The sequence below is a fragment of the Strigops habroptila genome, chromosome 14 (assembly GCF_004027225.2).
Source record: "Strigops habroptila isolate Jane chromosome 14, bStrHab1.2.pri, whole genome shotgun sequence".
Taxonomy (NCBI): Eukaryota; Metazoa; Chordata; class Aves; order Psittaciformes; family Psittacidae; genus Strigops; species Strigops habroptila.
Window position 1 is genome coordinate 2,393,982 of NC_044290.2, and position 16,682 is coordinate 2,410,663.

Consider the following 16,682-nt stretch of genomic DNA (forward strand, 5'->3'; position numbering starts at 1 on the left):
GAAGAAGCTGGCACAGCGCCTGCAGGATGCAGAAGAACGTGTTGAAACTGTCAATGCCAAATGTGCCTCCCTGGAAAAGACAAAGCAGAGGCTGCAGAATGAAGCGGAGGACGTGATGATTGATGTGGCACAATCAAATGCTGCCTGTGCAGCTCTGGATAAGAAGCAGAAGAACTTTGACAAGGTCTTTTGGATTCTGGCCTGGGAGATCTTGGACCGAGCATCCCCTCCTGATTGTCACATCCATCCTAACACCCCATTTCTCTTCAGATCCTGGCAGAATGGAAGCAGAAGTATGAGGAAACACAGGCTGAGCTGGAAGCCTCCCAGAAGGAGGCCCGCTCTCTCAGTACGGAGCTGTTTAAGATGAAGAATGCCTATGAGGAGTCCTTGGACCACCTGGAAACGCTGAAGCGTGAGAACAAGAACTTGTAGCGTAAGTCCCTGGCCCTCTGCTCCTGGCAGGGCTTTCTCACCACCCACCAGCACCCACAGCTTCATGTGGCTCTGTGCCTGCAGGTGGGCAAAGATGCCTGTCACCTTGGTGTGTCAGGGCCCTTCCCATTCTGCTCTGTGCCCAAACATGCCATTGGTCCTTGTTCCCACAGAGGAGATTTCTGACCTCACGGAGCAGATTGCAGAGGGAGGAAAAGCAATTCATGAGCTGGAGAAAGTCAAGAAGCAGATTGAGCAGGAGAAATCTGAGCTCCAAGCCTCACTGGAGGAAGCTCAGGTACAGCCTTCCTTTCTGAATTGTTCACTTGTTATTTAGCACTCACAGTTTAGCAACCTCAGATACGATTTAGGAAATTATATGCATAGAGCAAAATATCTACGCACCGGAATCAGGGAATTTTGGACATCATTAAATCTTTGGGTACACAGCAATCTCTCCTGCAGTCTCAGACCTCATGCTATACATTATTCTTCAAGAGAATAGTTCATCTAAAGTGACTGACATTGGTATTTATATAATTAACAAATATTAACTTTTTTTTTTCAGGCTTCCCTGGAACATGAAGAGGGCAAGATCCTGCGCCTCTAACTTGAGCTCAACCAGGTCAAGTCTGAGATTGACAGGAAGATAGCAGAGAAAGATGAGGAGATTGACCAGATGAAGAGAAACCACCTCAGAATTGTGGAGTCCATGCAGAGCACCCTGGATGCTGAGATCAGGAGCAGGAATGAAGCCCTGCGGCTGAAGAAGAAGATGGAGGGAGATTTAAATGAAATGGAGATCCAGCTCAGCCATGCCAACCGCTTGGCTGCTGAGGCACAGAAGAACCTGAGAAACACACAGGGAGTGCTCAAGGTACAGCACAATGAAACAGGTGCTCACTGGCTTATGAATCAGCTAAATATTTCACTGTTGTACAGTTCTATCAGATCTATAATGATCTATAAGGAATAGGAAAATATACTTCACGGTCTTTCTTGTCTTTCTTTCCAGGATACTCAGCTACACTTGGATGATGCTCTCAGGGCACAGGAGGACCTGAAGGAGCAGGTGGCCATGGTGGAGCGTAGAGCAAACCTATTGCAGTCTGAAATTGAGGAGCTACGAGCAGCTCTGGCACAGACGGAGCGGACGAGAAAAGTAGCTGAGCAGGAGCTTCTCGATTCAAGTGAGAGAGTTCAGCTCCTCCATACCCAGGTCAGTGTAGAAATATATTTAGTATTTATACTTTTTCTCCATACAGATGAAATAACGGAAGACTGGCTGAACTGTAACATTTGTAAAATACCCTGTAAATTTCACACTGTGGATAACAAATATTAAGTATGATTTTTCAGTTGCAGATATGAATTTCACTAGACTACAGTGCAGATACCTTTGAAGTAATAAATTCAGAGAGATATGTGAGGTTCTTACCCTACAACTCAATTGAGCTTAACAGGTTTCAGGTTTACTTTTGAGACTGTAAAGTCAAACTTAGGTTGATCATAAATAAAATAGGAATACACTAATACAGTTACTGACATCATTTAACAATGTCATTATAAGTATTCTAGATCACCATTTAAAATTTTTGCTGCCACAAGATTGAAAACTGTAAGCAAATATTACACCTTGTATCTTTGTAAGTCTTTATAATTCCTTCTCTAATGACTGAAAAACTGTGAGGAAAGACTTTATGGAGGATGTTCTTGAAATAAGGAAGCACATCATGGCTGAGAAACTAACAGCTACTGCTGTAGCTCCTTTAGAACAGAATCCCATGTGACCCGATGGCACAATTCCCATTAAAAAACAATATTTATGCAATCTTCTTGATATAATATCACAAGGTAATAAAAAGAAAATTGTCATGTTGATGCTCTTCAACAGAACACCAGCTTGATCAACATCAAGAAGAAGCTGGAAGCAGACATTGCCCAAATCCAGGGTGAGATGGAGGATACTATCCAGGAAGCCCGTAATGCTGAAGAGAAGGCCAAGAAGGCCATCACAGATGTGAGTTGGGGGCTCCTTACATTACTGATGGTGGATGTATTCTCCCCCAAAATATCTCCAGGCCCAAAGTGGCTTTGACCCTTTGCTCTCATCAGGCAGCCATGATGGCAGAAGAGCTGAAGAAGGAGCAGGACACCAGCGCCCACCTGGAGAGGATGAAGAAGAACCTGGACCAGACAGTGAAGGATCTGCAGCACCGTCTGGATGAGGCTGAGCAGTTGGCACTGAAGGGTGGAAAGAAGCAACTCCAGAAACTAGAGGCGAGGGTATGGTGAAGCCTTGGGTAGACTAAGGTCAAATTCCTGAGTGGGCCCTTGGTTGCTGGAACTTCTTAGGAAGATTACAACAGGGATAACCCCAGGTACCTCCAGCAGGTTTAATGAGAGTTAGATTAAGTAGTCAAACACTGCACTGTGGGTGAGGAACTTAAGAACGACTTCATAAAAACTGAGTGGGCAAAAATGGCAGATGAACATCAGGGTAGACATATAGGGAAAAATAACTTAAAACATACTTAACGTGTGGATGAACTTGGATCTGGCAATTGCAGCTCAGCCAGGAGATCTCAGTCTTATCCGTGACAGGCCTCAGAAACTTTTTGTTCAATGTGCAGTAGAAACAAAACCAGAAAAGAGAAAAAAAAATTGGCTTCAATAGGAGAGGCAGAGAACAAGACAGAGAGCATCACTCGCCACTATATTAAATATATAATGCGCAGTCCTGGTCTCTGCAACTCAAGGACCTGACAGAGAAGCATCCAGGGAATGGCAGCTGAGTGGGTTGAGCCTTATGAGGAGAGACAAACAAGGCTAGGACTCTTCTGTTTGGAGAGGAGATGGCTGAGGGGGGTGCTATGAGAGTTTACAGAATCCTGTCAGCAGGGACCAAGATGTATTCTGAATGGTTATTCACCAAAATGCACAATATGAGAAGTAAGGACACATGATGCAGATCAGGACATCTTCACCTGGAGATCAGTTTAAAATAAATAAAAGGAAGTATTTTACGGAGTGGGCAGCGAAATTCTGGAACCTGCTGCATGGGAGGCTGTAGAGAGAGTGGGTTGGAGGTTCAAAAGGGATTAGAAATCAGTAGGTTTATAGACATACTTAAGGGAACAGGCATAGATATGCCACCTTACACCACCAATCTAATGACTGTGGAAGCTGTGGAAGCATGAGAGAAGTAGAAAGCAGCCAGGTTTCCAGGCTGTCCCTCAATAGTCCCCCTGCTGCCACTCCCAGAGGCAGAGCATTGGGCTAGATGGACCATTTGCCTGACCTGCCTGTTGTGCTCCTTAACTGTTCCAAAATACACCACAACTGACTGGGAATTAGGTGCTCTTGGCTTTGAAAGGAAGTATCCACACAGAAGTAAAAACTTTGATGTCCAAGTTTGACTCATATACGCTGCAGAAGAGGCATGGAGCTATGGGAGCTTGTTAAGGACTATTCATGAGGATGAGCTGGACTCAAAAGATTACAAATTAAACAGATTTTCCCCATTTACCTGGTGAACATTGATACTTCCCTGTTTCAGTTTCCTCTTCTCTGACAGATTCAAGCCTAATTTTGACTACAAATGTCCCAGATGTTCACAGCTAAGTTGCTTCTATAAATAACTATGGAGTCACACACTATGTCACTACTAATATAGAATGGTGAGCAGTTTTTAGCTAGTCTAGCCCCAAGGAGCAGCTGCAGGAAGCTGCCCTCCACTGCCACTTTTTCTGCAGACTTAATTCACAGAACCTTGGTTCCCAGGTCCCTACAGCAGGATCAGCAACCGTTCCTGGCAGCTTGCTGTCTTCACCATGGTACTGTGTTTCAGGTTAGTGAGTTAGAAAACGAGCTTGATGCTGAGCAGAAACGAGGAACTGAGTCACTGAAAGGTGCTCGCAAGTATGAACGAAGGCTGAAGGAGCTCACTTACCAGGTATTTCAAATTCTCTGGCCCCCTTATGCGAATCACTTCTGTCCGTCTTCCGAAGCCAACATGATTTTCACTTCCCACAGTCTGAAGAGGATAAGAAAAATATTCTCCGGCTCCAGGACTTGGTGGACAAACTGCAGTTAAAAGTGAAAGCATACAAGAAACAGGCTGAGGAAGCTGTGAGTGCCAGACTCTTCTTAAATCTTTGTGGGCTCTGGGTGGAGATTTACAAATGGGTGGAGATTTCCAAAAAGTCTGGGCTCCCAATTTCATTCAAATAATTGAATACTCAGTTTGACAGGGCAGCTATGGCCCTGAATATGGCCCTGCCTTCGAATATTCCTCACCTCATAAAAACTTATGGCTCACAACTGAGCAGGCACAGCTGTAATTACCCTGGAGTTGTTGCACTTTTGGAGCCACACTAGCCAACTTTCCCATCTGGAACCGATCAGAACTAATTGTTCCAACCCCAATCGAGTGCTCATGTTATTGACAGCACTAGATAGAGATGCACGGAGTGCTGTCAATGCAGGGATGTACCTTTGAGGCAAACTAGTAGGGGCTGTTACCATGGTTCAGCCATAGGGTGTTCAGTTAATGGTAACAGGGCAATGTCACTTTGTGTCCATGTCACTGATGGCACTGCATGACTTCTAGGAAGAACAGGCAAATGCTGTTCTCTCACGATACCGCAAGACCCAGCACGAGCTGGAAGGGGCTGAAGAAAGAGCTGATATTGCTGAATGTCAGGTTAACAAGTTGCAAGCCAAAAGTCGTGAAGGACAGGTGAGTTGGAGGCCTGCAGAGGAGGGCCACAAAGATCTCTGACCAAACACCTGGCAGCCACAGTTCTACTCCTCCCACTCTTGCACTAGTTTCCTCATAAAAGAAAGCCAGAAATGGGCTCTTATTCAAAACCAGTGTGGTTTGACAGTCCTTTTGGTGCCTCCCAAGAGACTGACCACATATGATTGACTCTAAGAGTCCAGGTCTTTTCAGTACAATTGGGAGATGCTGGTTCTTTGCCAGTAACACAGCAGAACATTTGCAATAGCCACAGGCTATGATGCAACCCTACCAATGATCCAATTGCTCAAATAGTGTCTACATTATCTTCTTTTTTTTTTTGTTTTTAGAAATCAGAGAAATGATGTCCCTGACCAGAGCTGCAGCTGGCACTGTGCTGACTTCTGTGCATCTAACAAGAGATATTCATTATTTGCTTCATGTAACTATCTAGATGTGCATGTATGTTAAATATGACCATTGACCTGGTCATATTTAACCAATCCTAAATAGAAGGTGTGGGAAATAAAAATAAACCTTGGTGATGCATCAATTTATTATGAGATTGACAGTGTTTGTGAATGGATGTAGCAGGTATGGCAGTGGTTCCCAAAGTCCAAGGTATGTCCTATGCAGGGAGAAGGATTCCCAGGGCAATGGGAACACATTCCTCAGTTGCTCTCCACAGTTTCAACTTTCATGCTTGAGAGAAACTAAGAGTTATATCAGGAAAACACAGATCTCTCCACAATAGCTGTGACTTGAACTGCCTAGTTCTTCTGCCTTTGCCGTCCATGGAGAGAGTGTCTCCTCCAGACAGCCCATGAGTGTAAGGATCTGCCACGAGTGGCAGGAACGGCTGCGGATTAGCAGCCCACACCGCGTGCGTGTGTGCTGCAAGAGTGTGGAAGGGAGGCAAGAGGGCATCCGCTCCGGGCAGCGTGTGCGGGGATCTGCTCCATGAGGGGCGGGGGAGAACATGGGGAGGAATCTGCTCCATGCAGGGGGGTGTGGAGGGGCTCTGCTCCATGTAGGGAGAGGGTGAACCCGTTCAGCCCCGCAGTCCCTCAGCGCCCGCGGCCGCCCCTGGAGTTCCCGGCCGGCAGCAACCGAGCCGGGACCACTGCCGGCCAGGGGGAGCCCTGCCCAGGACACGCCGGCAGGGGGCGCTGCAGTGCCACGGTGGGCCCGGCGGCGAGCGAGGTCCGAGGCATGGCGAGGGAGGGGGGGCCCTGAAGCGGCGGAGCGGCCCCCCCTGGACTCGGGGCTGCGGGGCCAGGGCCGAGCCCTTCCCCCGTCATAGAATGGAATGGTTTGGGTTGGAAGGGACATTAAAGCTCATCTATTTCCAACCCCCCGCCACGGGCAGGGACCTTCCACTAGAGCAGGTAGCTCCAAGCCCCATCTAACCTGGCCTTGAACACTGCCAGGAATGAGGCAGCCACAGCTTCTCTGGGAAACCTGTGCCAGCACCTCACCACCCTCACAGGGAAGAACTTCTGCCTTATATCTAACCTGAGCTTCACCTAAGTTTAAACCCATCACCCCTTGTCCCATCGCTACAGTCCCTGATGAAGAGTCCATCTCCAGCATCCTTGCAGCCCCCTTCAGATACTGGAAGCTGCTCTGAGGTCTCCATGCATCTTCTCTTCCCCAGGCTGAACAGCCCCAATGTTCTCAGCAGCCTGTCTCCATATGGGAGGTGCTCCAGCCCCTGATCATACTTGTGGCCTCCTCTGGACTTGCTCCAACAGCTCCATGTCCTTCTTATGTTTGGGACACCAGAATTGCACACAGTGCTCCAAGTAGGATCTCACGGGAACAGACTAGAGGGCAGAGTCCCAGGAGCCCACTGGGGAGGCCCTGTTCTGGTAAGCTCTCTGGCAGCTCCAGGCTTCTCCCCTCGGAGACACCAGCCAGGGTTTGGGCTCTTGCCCCCAAGCACCACTGTGAGGTCCTGTGCCTGGGAGCCCTCCCTGGTGTGCAGGGGCCTCCCTCATGCAACAAGCGGAGTGCATGCTCTGGCTGCATTGTTCAGCACGGGGCTCTACTGAGCTGCTCATCATTGCCTAACTGAAAAAATTTACTTTTTCTGAAAAGCAAAAATGTTGTGGAGCACATTAACAGCTTCAGATTTTTCATTTTACAATGTCTGGATGCTTGCTGTCTGCAGGAGCTGAACTTTGCTGGGTATTCATGTTCAGCCAGGTGCTCCAAGTGACAGCCCGTAGCTCTGGCCGTTCTCCTCAGTCTCGTGTTTGTCTTCAATGAGAGTGGTAAAATACTTGAATAGGTTGCTCAGAGAGCTAGTGGATGTGCTATTCGTGGAGACATTCAAGGCCAGGCTGGATGTGGTTCTGGGCAACCTCATCCAGTTGCAGATGTCCCTGCACATTGCAGGGTGGTTGGACTAGATGAGCTTTGAAGGTCCCTTCCAACCAAAATTATTCTGTGACTCTATGATTCAGGCACAAGTGCCATCCTCATGCACCGGCAGTTCACCCCACCAAGATTCCTGCCTCCTCCAGTGTACACACAGCACTCCATGGCCTGCTGTTCACATCCCCTCAACGCTTCTACCTTCCACATCATTCCTTTCTCTTGTGTGTGCATCTGCATCAATTGTTCTGGTACGTTGTGTTCCGGCTTTCTTTCATCATCATCTTCTGTTTTATACCCTATCATCACTGCTGGCTGTAACTCATGTGCCTCCTGACTGGTCATTCTGCCGTTTGTATTCAGGGTTCTTTGTGCCAGTCACAGCTCTCTGATGTTTTGTCCGCTAATGCCCCATCAGATGGTGATCTGCCATCACTGCCTGTCAACATGACAAAAAGAATCTTATTCTTTCTTTATCCTTGCTCCATGGCTACCTGCCATCACTGGCTCTAGCTTGCGTGTTCTTCACCATGTCATTTTCTGTTGTCAGAGGTGAATGTGGACAGCCCTTTCACGAACACAGCACTCCGTGACTTGAACTGCCATTGTGTCCAACCCCCTCAAACTGGCAAGTCCTGCCCACACTTGCGCATGATGATACAGCTTTCACTACACACAGCTGCGCACATTAGGACCACGTCTGCCCCAGCCAAAAAACAGTGCTGTGATAGGCACAATACTAGCAGACAGGTCAGTAGATTAGCAGGGTTTATCCTTTTGTTAAGCACAAACCCGCTCTCAATACTCTTATTTGTCCATAAAGGAAGAAAAACTGAAACAATGAGAGACAGCTCCTGCATGGGAGTTTTGCTCGCAGGTTTTGAAGGCTATTTTTTCTTTATGTGATGATAGCTGCAAACATATTTATGAAGCTGAAAGAAAAGCCTTTGTCTGAAAATTTCTTTGCACTCTCAGAAGCTTCTAGATGTGCTTTGTCATTGTCATGAGATCTATAGAGCCCTCAGAGTCCTTTGCTTGTCCCAGTATACAAGGAAGGGAGAGGCAGTGGAATGACCAGATGCACGTGCACTATGCATGAACCAGCACTGGCGTTTTCTTGGCATGCTGGGCAGCAGTAGGAAGGATCATCTTGTGTGAGCACCTGTCTCTATACAGGAATATTTCATTAAAGCACCCTGTTATGTGTTTAGGACATATATAGCATCACTGGCTTCCTTTTGTGGCTACAGAACATGTCACCTTGCTCACTCAAGACAGCTCTGGGAGAGACGCAGAAAGGACAGGGTGAAAGTTAAAGACTCAGTCTAAATCTATGCTACTTGCCATCCCTGCGCAGGGGCAAAGTGCACTACCCGAGCTGATGGTTTGAACAATGCCCAGACAAAGGCTTAAATTATGGGCTGATGGATGAAAAAAACAGCCAAAACACAACAACAACAACAACAATAAAAACACTCCATGCCTTTAACCTAGCTATAATTGTGAAAACAACAGCAAACATACACATCATCTGCTCTTCAAAAACTGCTCACTGTTCAGCTAAGTATCCCCACAGAGAGAGAGACTGAGAAGACAGCAGAGAGGCATTGAGCCTCCAGAGACTGGCAAGAACCTGAACACAGGCTTGTGCCAAGCAGTTCCAGTGGGAAACTCTAGACTATTCCCAGCTCAGAGATCTTGGAGTTCTGTATCTATCTGCTTAGTTCTTGCCATTAAATTTATAAGATATGCAGGTGCCTATTAGCATTCTGAAGAGCAGTAGACAGTCTCTGGAAAATAGGAAAGGGGAAAAAAAATACTCCCCCGAAAAAGCCTAGAAAGCTGCAAGGAAATTGAAACAGAATAACTACTAGTTTTTCAAAATAATCTTTATTTATTTCTTTAAGAACAAGAAATATACTATTTTTGCTTTGGTTGAACCAGAGGTAGTGTGAGATATACTTAAAAAATAAAAAAGGACAGACTCTTTAATTTAGAGATCATTAATAATAATAAATAAATAAGTTCATTAAGAGAACTGGAGCTGTGTCACACCTCAATGTATACCAAGAATAACTCTCACTTGTTTGCCTAGCTGTGAAGTCAGAAGAAGGATTAAAATGCTGATTTAAAAACACACCATGCACACACAGAGCTCATCCCTTCTAGGCATTGTGCCTGCTCCTCCTTTGAGGTCCTGGGGGAATGGATAGAAGTGGGAATCATTCCAGTGGCCTACAAGATTCTCTTTCAAGCCTGCAGGGCCTTTCGCTAGGAAAAGGATAAATTGTGCTGAGAGTTGCAGCCCCTGCTTATGTCTGTGACCAACATCAGACCTTGTACAGCTGTAAAAACTTTTTCCAGAAAACTGAGATTTCTCAGGTATGAAACTGGGCTCCCATGTGCCAGCATTGCTCCTTACTTGTACTACCAGACAGACCAAGCACAGGAGGACTTGGGGTTTGACTCTTTTTAATCACGTGATAAATTTGGCCTAATTCACGTCGTACATTTGTTTTAATTCTATGAAATAGTAAAACCTCTTTATATTTTCAACCTGGGATAAAACAACTCCATGCATCAGTGTAGACCAGGGAATGACTGTTAGGGTGCAGCCCTGCACAAGAAGCCTTGGGATTCTGGTGGAAAACAAGTAGGACCTGTCAGCAATGCTCCCTGCAGTAAGAACACTAAACAGCCATGGGATTGCATTAGTAAGCAGCCAGTAAGCTGCTGGAAGGATGTGGTTATTCCCCTCTGCCTGGCACTGGTGAAGCTGCATCTGCAATACTGTGTTGAGTTTTGGGACACACACACCCCCAATTGTATGGGAGATGCTGACATACTGGAGAGGATCCAACAAAAGCCCCTGGTGTCTGTCTGGCTCAGATAGAACACATGTCACATGAGGAGACGCTAAGGGAATTAGGTTCATTTGGCCTGGAGAAGAGAAGGTTAGCAGGGGAGCTAACTGCAGACTAACACTGCTGAAAAGCGGGTTGTGAATTAAGATGCATCCAAGCTTTTCCTGCAAGTGCACAGTGAAAGGACAAGAGGCAATGTTGCAAACCACAGAAAATCCGTTTCAACTACAGGAACACATTATCTACCACGAGAGTGCTACAGCCCTGGGCCAAGCTGCCTAGAGACGTGGTGGAATCAACCTGCTCTAGGCAGCCCAGTTTGGACCAGATCACCTCCAGGGCTCCCTTCCAGCCTCAACTGCTCTGTGATTCTGATTTTAGCTGTTAATTTTAACACTCTGTTCAGCTTCAGCCATCCAGCTTCAATCCTACTCACAGGAAGATGTTTCCTTTCATGTGTTAGCACCTCTGACCCTTGTTTATCACCTAACATTCTAGAGAAATTTCAAAATATGAAACAAAATTTATAATTAAAATTCTAATCCAATTGAAATATTGTATTTATTGTCTGCACGTTTTCTGGGTATCATCTACGTATCTGGAGTTGACTTCTGATTACATTTATATGTAATAGGATATATCACTATTTGTTTTAAGCTTTCTTGATCATCTTAATCTGCATCCCCAGAGACTATTACCTCTCTGGGGCAGTGGAGAACATGAGAACCCTGCAACCTTTTCTTTCCACAGTGTTGGACAAGGTGCCACAAACCAGAACCTTCCCCTCTGGCCAGAGAGGCTCATTTGATTTTCAGAAACTCTTCTTTCTGCACTCACTCTGCCCACAGGAGACTTTCTGATAAAATCTCCTGGCTATTTCCTTTCCTTCAGCTATTTCTAAACCTTGCTAGATGCACAAAGTGAAGATCATGGTGATTTTTTGATTCCAATATGAATCACTGCCCCAGATAGTCCCTATGACCAACTCCACTGTCTTTTGGGCAGCTCCAGCTCCAGGCATAGCTTGCAGGGTGCCGGGAACTGCACCCACTGCAGCTGGCAGAGATGCAGAGTAGCCTGCAAATAAAAGGGAAAGGGCTGGAGACAGTCATCTGCGGGGGCTGAGAAGAATGTAGGAGGTGGAAGTATCACTAGGTGGACCCTCATTGAAAAATGGAGTGAAGAAAAGTTTGGCCACAGTGAGCAGTGCTGTGCTGGGTCTTTGTCAGACGCAAGTGGTGAACTTGCAGCACACGCTTGCAAGGACAGCTTACTGCCAACCTGCTGTTTGTAAACATGTGTCAGCAACAGCAGGTTTTAAAGATTAAAGCTGTCAAGGGAAAACTAATGCTGAGTTTCCAAGACTTTATGGGATTGAATCCTCATCTTCAATACTACTCAGGATGAACATAGTTCTTGCCTAATTCTTAGAGACTTTCCTGTATGAGTCATTGTTCACGAGAGAATAGCAGCTTTATACACAGATGGTTGCAGAACAGAGACACCATTGAGAGAAAAACACTGAGGCATCTATGTCCTGCAGATACAGGCACACATATATACACAGATCAACAACTTTAGCCACAGAAAGCAGTCAATCCTGTTCAGTGTGCTCAGGCAGAATCTCTACTCTTTCATGACATAAGAAATCCCTGATGGAATTCAAGTAATGAGCAATTCATGCTGAAGAGGGAAGCTTAGTGTCAGTGAAATATCAATGTCCAAACTAGCACACCCAGAGGGGTTTGGCCGGAGGACTGCCTCGCTGGATTGCTCTTCTTAGCTGGCCAGAAGCCTGTTTCTTCATGGGATCAAAAGAAAAGATAAGATGCTCTGGGACCCAGCAAGCTGTCGTAGATGATCCGGCAAGTCCAGATCACACCATTAAGACTGATGCTAAGCCAGAGAGAAGGAGGTTTGAAGGAAGGTTTAGGTGCTTTCATCAGAGTCCTCTAGGCAAGTTTTCCTGCTTTTCCAATGCCTCTCCATGTGATCTTGGACAAGTCCCTTAAGACCTTTAAAGTTGGTGATTCATGTAGCCTTATGCCCACATCTCCAAATGCAGGTAACTTTCAGTTCAGTGGCTCAGGTTTGGATATCAGTGCCACTATAACAGTAGAAAGGTCACTGTGGGTGGGTTCTGCCTCTGATTGTGGGTCAGCATTGCCTCAGATGAAACAAGCAAAGGACAGGTTCCAAAATATAGTGCCTGCACTGGAAACCGTTGCTAGAGAATTTTATGGATACCAAAAGTTTGCATGGGCTCAAAAAATAACTGCCCTAAATAATGGAAATGAGCTATTAAATACAAGATACCACCCCTAACTTGGGAAGACCTGAGCTATCATTTGCTAGGAATCAAGAGGCTGTTCTGCAGAAATACCTCTCTGCACCTGTGCTTTTCTGTAGACTTCTGCTATTAGATAATAAACCAGATAGACCTGTGGCCTGATCCAGAACTATCTATCTGTCTTATGTTGTTGTATAACACTTAGAAGTTGAGAGCCAAATGGCCACAGCTTGCTTGTTACTGATATTGAAACTATATGATTTATAAATAACGCCTTTCTTCCTTTCAATGGCTTTTCCACTTAGCATTAAATAGTTAAACATTCAATAAATAGAACTGTGTGACCTAGTGTTTATAGAGCTGTAGGAAGAGAAGGCTGCTGGTTGGAGCTGGAGAGAAGCCATGGCATCACCATTTCAAGCAAGGGGTTTCTGACAACTGGCTGCTGTTGACACCTAACTCTAAGGCAAAGACTCACAATTGCGAGTCACATTTGTATGACCAAACATGTGCCTGTCATGTAACAGGGTGGGACCTGCCCTGTCTCTCAATGGGAAATATGTTGACTGGAAGCAGAATGATGTTATCGGAACAGTTTGTTATTCTCAGCCTGTTTCCAAGAAAGGAGGTGAATGGAAGCAGTCAGCTTTCCAGGTGAATTATCCTGGCAGGCAAATCCAGTTTAGTCTCAGGTGAATCACCACGAGCTGTTTGTTCACGTAAGATCACTGTCCATTTATAGACCAAGACTATGTTTGTTCATGTCTGACTCTAAAATAGTAGGTAGAGCTCTGGGCACTGTTAACAACAAAGATGACTAAACCTATCCTGGAACATCATTAAGTTTTACAATGGCCACAACAAGGCAGGACACTGCACATCTGACCTTATTTTCAGAATTGACCTTGCACAAGAGGAGTTCCAAGGACAGCAAAGACACAAGAAACACTGCTAAAGGCAGAAACCAAAGGTAAAGCCATTCTATATCATTAAGTGCATTTTTTAATTGTGTTTGAATCACATATTTGGTCATATGAGCATGACTCATAACTCTGAGTCCTCTTCTTGGAATGTCTGAGGTCCTGGATGCCTAAATTTCCAACTGTGATACTCAAGAATATCTGGCTTAGGAAATCCCTAAACTGCAGCCTGGTGGATGATGGGAGAGTATTCACGGGAAGCACCACTATGTGTTGTCCTGCTCTTTCACTCCACCCTATGCATTCTCTTTGAGTTTCTGTCAGAAAGAAGACTGTAGACTAGATGAAATATTGTTCTGAGCTCCTGTATCTGTTCTTACATCATGGCTGTTCAAAGCACTGAGAATGACCCCTTCCACCAAAAGGTATGGGTTTTAAGCTTTTAACGACTGGAAGTATCTTTTGTGTACAGACTCAGCGCATTTCCTCTCCAACAACAGAACTAATTTCTGCTAGTCATTTAGACTTCAAAGGTCATTTAAAGATCCAGAGCTACATGTGGTTTCTTTTTAGTCTCTTTCTGCCCTGGTTCTTGGCCTCAGGAGATCTCCTGGTGTTGCTGTGTCTTGCAAAAAGGTATGGCAAATCAATTATTCATGTGAATCCCCAGTCCATCAGGACTAAAAAACTCTCCCATGTGCCTATGCCAACCCTTTCTCATTTTGAGCTTCGCAGGAACTTTTCAGTGAAGACAGCAGGAGTAATTTAGCTCTTTGCCATGGGCTGGACAGATTGCCAGATGTTGCTTTAAACAAACAGAATATCGACCATGCTGCTTCTGCAACTGTCGGGTGTGAACTTTCTTCTGTTACTCCCAAGATGTTTTTAGGTCCATCTTCAGGGAATCTGCCCATCTATATAGGGCTTAGTGGTGCCATTCTAAGCTCCAGGTACAATCTGTAAAATCATGGAATAAATCCTCTCTGACTGGATAACCATAACTGAGGCTTTCCGCAGTGCTACATGAAGTTGGCTCTTTCTCATTCAGATAGCATTTTGGTGGCACTAAGGTTTGTTAAAAAGTTAGATGTCCAAGACTGAGGTCTTCACCCTAGACTCTTTGGTGGCAGACAGGGAGAAGAAGATCCTTTCAAGGTGAGATTCATCTCACCCTAACACAGATTATGTTCATGTGGCACTAATTTTAGCATTACTTCCTCATTGCTAAGTAGAATACCCTCCTAGAACAGATGACAGAGTGAATATGGCAGTTCTGATGGCTCAGGAAATAAAATCAGGGAAATCTTACAGCCAAAGGGATTGTTTGATCACTCACTCAGACCTGCTGAGTACTGGCAACAGAACACCTGCATCCAGCCAAGCTGGAACAGATGACAGAAAACAAGGCTGAGACTGGAAGCTGACTAATTCATTCCAATGCCTGGTACCCTTGAAGTTGCAGATCTGCATGTTTCTGGGATGGCTTCTATATCTTCCATCTAGTGTCTCTGGTTCTGCTTATCTTATGCTAGATAAAAAAGCTTTTTATGCTCAGAAATAACTTTCTTCATAGACAGTAAACATGACACCCTTTAACATCCTTCACAATAAAGACAATACATGATGCAGGAACAAACATAGGTCTAAGCCTTTGGTAAAAGCTCTCTGTGCAAGAAGTAAAGTCATTTTGCAAGCAGAGAAGGACCAGACATATCTAAAGAGAAACTAAGCATGTAATTATCTGCACAATGAAATGAGGATTACTTACGGGGATTACTACAGAGTTATGTACCTCCAGTGACTGAAAGGGATCCTCTGATATGAACGGAGCCCTTCTGTTGTAAACTGGACGTTCATACACAAGCCAAAGTGGAGTTGTAATGACAGGTTTAGAAAGAAAATGCGGAATAAGAATGAAGATAGTGCTTACCTTTGGGCTTGCCTGATGAGAAGCTGAAGCTTGTAATTGCTTCAGGAAGTAGACAACCCTCAGACTAAAACCCTGCTAGAGGCTTTGTCATCGAGAAAGTTAACACAAAGATGGACAGAAGCCTGCAAAAATATCAGAAAAGGAGATAAAGAGAAAGCAGAACAAGTTGGAAGTATAAAAATAGCAGAGGAAGAACAAATGAGAGAACAAAGCTAAGAAAAAAAGATGTATTCTGGCAACATTAAACATAAGAAAAGATGACTAAAATTCATTGTTGTCCATGAAAGCTCTAAACTATATGGAGCTGTGTTCCATCACAGGGGAAGCTGGGTTTGTATATGCTGAAGAAAAATATGGGTGCTTTTGTTTGATTTCAGCTCTTGCTATCTACAAAGAGCACTGTTAGAGAATACTGCTGATAGATGTACCTGGATGTGTGCCATGATACCAGGTCTGTTGCTGTTTGCCAAGCAAGGCACAGCTGGTGTGATAATAACACATAATGGATCATAGTTCAATAGTTATCAGCTTAAATGCTTAGCAAAAGGGGATGATTTTATGCAATTTTCCACAAATTCAGAGAATCAAAAATAGAACTGAGGAAAGGAGTCCGAGGGCTGTTGAAAGAATCCTGACAAAATCCCTAAAGGGCTCAGCTCAGATCCCTGCTTGGCCTGTCTAAACAAAGGACAGCTACATTGAAAGTCACCACCTGAAATGTTCAGGAGAAAGGCACATTCAGGCTACCTGATCGCTCACTTTAAAGCAAAAGGTATTGCAAATTTGTAAAACTCCATGAAAAGAGGGATAAAAAAATAATAGTGTCACCTAAATAAAAAGCCTGTGCAGCCCCAGGCCAGGAGACACATACATGGTGCTACATTATGGCCAGCAATGGTGGTAGTTGTTCTGAACTTGCTCCTCACTACTGAGTGCAAAGCAATCACAAATCAAAAGGAGAAATGGGAGGCCCTTCCTCCATGAAAAAAAAGATGGAAAAGGAATACGAATCTCAGAACAGGCCATACAGGGGTTAGTGGTCAGATGGGGTCTGTGAAGCTCACAGCAAAACACCACAAATTGTGCGAAACTTGGAATGGCTCACAGAAGCACCTGTTTCCAC

The 16,682-nt window shown here is 45.0% G+C and overlaps 1 pseudogene; it reads left to right on the forward strand.

The window, feature by feature from the left end:
- The window catches only part of LOC115616835, a 33,610-nt pseudogene extending 26,559 nt beyond the window's left edge, over positions 1–7,051 (forward strand).
- The last annotated feature ends 9,631 nt before the right edge of the window (positions 7,052–16,682 follow it).